Source organism: Nothoprocta perdicaria, unplaced genomic scaffold (assembly GCF_003342845.1).
Source record: "Nothoprocta perdicaria isolate Ctin4 unplaced genomic scaffold, notPer1 scaffold_51, whole genome shotgun sequence".
NCBI lineage: Eukaryota > Metazoa > Chordata > Aves > Tinamiformes > Tinamidae > Nothoprocta > Nothoprocta perdicaria.
The window spans coordinates 1,207,838-1,211,860 of record NW_020455766.1 but is presented as its reverse complement, the minus strand read 5'-3'; the positions used below and the strand labels follow the sequence as shown (position 1 = coordinate 1,211,860).

Sequence of the window (4,023 nt, the reverse complement as noted above, 5' to 3'; positions counted from 1 at the left end):
AAAACTCATCTCAAAGGAAGAAAATATTGCACAGCCTGCTCTGACTATTTTCATGACTATTAGTCTGGAGCTTCTGCTTTAAGAAACTAGTGGAGAATGAAATCACTGTGTAAAAGAATTTATTCTCAATTTACTTTGCCACAATGCAAGAATAAAAAAAAATAATTAAAAAGAAAGGACTGAATGAAAATTGATAGCAGGAAATTAGGGCATTATGGTAGCAAAAACCCTATAAATAATTTACTGCTATCCACATCTGACCCCAAATCACCTGTTCTCACTCAGATACACACACACACACACACACACACACACAAAGGAACAGAACAGAATAAAAGAAACAACTTAGCACTAGCTGTTATATCAGCTGGTATGACATGCTCAGAAAGCAACAGTGAAAAGGGCATCCAAATGCAGCAGAAACAATCTGGTAAAATCCACCAGTTTGCAGCAACATTAGCATAAATGTTTACCAGGTAATTTCTGACCCTATTTGTTGCAGAGAGAATAAAAATTGCCAGTGACACTGGGCAATGAAAATTCCAGCCATGCAGCAAAACGCCGTGGCAGGAGAGATGTCCAATATAACATACGTAAAATGCTGCAAGCAGAGTTACCTGTGAACCTGAGCAGAAGAGCACTCAGTATGTGCAACCACTGATCTTGTGATCACACAACTGCCCCAGGATGAGTTCATCTTGATCGTCAGTGTGACTACCAAAAGCAGACAGATCAGTGTCCATCTGCATGATGCAGACCGCCACTGGAAAAAAAGGTACTTAAGTCAATATTTACACACAAAGCAGAAAGAGAGTACTATATATATTGCTAGGGTTATCTGCAGGCAGAACTCTGAAATCACTTCTAGGTGTGGACTGCAAAAAAAGAGACCATATGTCACATTTTCTCATAACTCATGTTAACGGTTTAGTTGAAATGAGGGAGAAACATCATTTTAAGTTGATATTTGGAATTTGGAAGTTGAATGTCTGGAATACACGAATTGGCATTTTATAAAATAAACACTATGTATGAGGTCAGTAGAATTATTCTAGATTTGGACAAAGCAAAAGAGATCAAAATGCACCAGTATTTGTGTTCTTGGGACTGGAAGAAAGGAGAGAAGATGGTGGAAGGTGATGACCTTACAATTCTTATAACTATCAAATGATTCAGAGATGTGGCCAAATATCAAACCAAAATATCATTTATGTAGTGGCCATGACAGGACTGGCAGAGTCTGTCCCTTAACTCTCAACTTCAGTGGAAACTCATCTGCCTGGGCTGTGTCAGGGAGAGGAATCTGAATGTCAGAGGAGCTCATTGGAGACCATGTCAGTAAGTCAACGCTTACTTTCAATCTGTTTAATGCTTTTGACAGACCATTATGATGTTATCATTCAACTCCTTGCAGAAGTTTGGCATGGTCATGCCAATGTTATGTACCTATGTTATGTAAGTGTGATTAGCACATAGTTGCAGTATCTCATGGCTATTGAGGTAGCACTGATGCTGAAAAAAAAAAGACAAGTATTTAAATGATGACTGTGACTTCCACTTTGGTCTTGTATCAAAATAAAATTTTAAAAGTGAATGTAAAAAATAACTATATAAACAGTCTCTAGAAATTGTGTAGTTGAAACCCACATTTTAATAGCAGTTTACCAGACGTAGAAAACACTAATTGAAATTCAGCACTTTCATTTTACTAATTAGCAGTTAGTGTCCCATCATTTAAAGCTCTGATGTGATAAAAGGGAAACTGAGAGCTCATCTCCCTTCCTGCCTTTAAGACTTCTCTAGGAGCTTGCAAATAGAAGGGAATACCCGCTGTTGTTTCCTGTGTTTGTAGGTTGTGATCATGACAAGCTTGTAAATGGTTCAGGGTGACTGTAATTTATTCCAATATAATAAGTCAACCAGCATAAGGTATTTAAACAAAGACCAAGTTATCTTCCAATTTCTAAGAGGCATTTTGGGTGCCTAAAAGCAGTAGAAATTCTAAAGAGATTTTAGCAGAATATGCATTTCACTACAATCATGATTTTTTGTGGAAAAATAAATTGGCATACTTCGTATTTTTGCATATTGATTTACACATTGTTGTTGTATGCCAGAATTATATAAAGATCATGGAAAAAAAGCTAATACTTCAAGCATAATAACATTCATTTCTGTATTATGTTTTATGCTTACATTAAAATTCATCAATAATAATGTAGAGACATTAACACTATCTCTACAATTATAAACAATAAAAAATCCTGAGTCAGGCACTAAAAACAATTCAGAACACTTTTTTTTTTGAGACTTGTTTATATTTTCCTTCTCATTTGGTACACATTTTCAAAAGCTTCTTTTGCAGTCATCAGGGGAGGTATGCAAATATTTCAAAATAAAAATTGAGATGCTCTCATATTCTGATGCCTCGAGGAACAAATGCTTAATAAATACATCAAGCATCCTGACCCTCATTATGACAATGTTAGTCACAGGTCATAAAAATCTCTGCAATAAGTGTTCATATGATGCTAATATCTTGCTTAGATTAATAAATATGAGGTGATCTGGCATTTTTTTGTCTTCAGTGCATGCCTGGGTGTTGAAAGCCATATTGTATATGGAGACTAGTAATAGCTTAATTCTGCAGGTTTACAAACAAATAAACAAACAAATAAACAAATACCCCAAACACAAACCAAACCTCTTTGTCGTTTCAAGAAAAATCTTCAGCCAAAGCTATAACATCAGTGGTAGCAAATGGAGGTGAACTGGCGTTTCCATCAGCAAGTGTTTGCTGCATTTCCCAGGCAGGGCTTGCTGCATTTCTCACCGCAGAGCACTGAAAAGACCCAAAATCACAGCAGAAGCTTTACTGAAGTATGGATTTCATTGCACCTTCCCGGGCTCATTAGTTCAGCTAACAGCTTCTGCTTGTTAAGAGGCTCTGTGGGTAACAGCAGCAACAGCACTCAACGATGCTAAAATAGAGGTTCCTACAGAGACTGTAGTTGAGGCTGTATCTTGGGCTTGAGATGACACTGTAAGCCCTGGTTAGGGATTTTTTTCGTTTGTTTTCACTCTATTCTCTTTTTTATTATTATTATTTTATTCTCACATTCAAGCCAGCTTCACACCTCACAAATATCTCTTTTGTACCTCAGAAAAGAAATTCCAGAAGTATCACTCATATGTTGCTTGCACTTGCTTATATTCCTTTAACCCCTATTCAAATAGGGTCATATAGCTGTGAGGGTAAAAGATGCCCTTTGGGTTAGCTTCCCTCAGCGGAAGATTTTCCATTTGCTTCTAAATTTAGTCATATTCAGTAATAATAGAAACTGAAATCTAGCCTCCTGCAGCATGGTGGCTTAAATATTTGAAATGCTTTTTGCTGGAGGGTGCTGTTAGTTCTTCTGTGCATTTTTTTCTCCCTATTCAATATATATTCCTTGCTATACTGCATAATGAATTTGAAACATACTTTTATGAAGATTTGTACGCAGTCTACTTTCAAAACCTACAGGTTCAACAATGAAAGCAGCAATGTACCTATAGCTGAACACACATCATTGCCCCTGCTCTTCTGCTGAACCACGGTATCTGCTTGATTTAACAAGAGACACTTTACAAGGACCTCATACTGAGTGAGCATTAGCTGTGTGGGGAACATCTGAGGTGTAGCAGGACCACCTACACAAACTTTATATCAGAAGTTACCTTTATAGAGTTAAGAGTCCCAGCACAAAATCACCAAATCTTCTGTGTGAGGTAAAATGAATAGCAGTGAATTACAAACATATGTGGGTTTCTGCACACCTTTTACATGCAGATGGGACACTTACACGGATGTATAGATACAGATATATTACTCTGTTCAGTGTTTCTACAGCTGGACACCTGAGGCTGCCTCCTTCATGGTACAAGGAGAGAAAATAGTATCTCCAGACCTCAATAATCTCCAGATGTTCAAACCTGGGGAATTTGTTTCTGTTAGTCCTTCTCTGTGCATCTGTGCCACAT

General features: G+C 37.2%; 1 long non-coding RNA gene across 1 annotated transcript; it reads right to left on the bottom strand.

Annotated features, from left to right (window-relative positions):
- Positions 1 to 516: 516 nt before the first annotated feature.
- LOC112954853 lies at positions 517 to 2,761 on the bottom strand. Its single transcript, XR_003250794.1, has 2 exons — positions 2,705 to 2,761; positions 517 to 763 (listed from the first exon to the last, which is right to left on the bottom strand). It is a non-coding gene; the product is annotated as an uncharacterized LOC112954853 (long non-coding RNA).
- Positions 2,762 to 4,023: the final 1,262 nt, after the last annotated feature.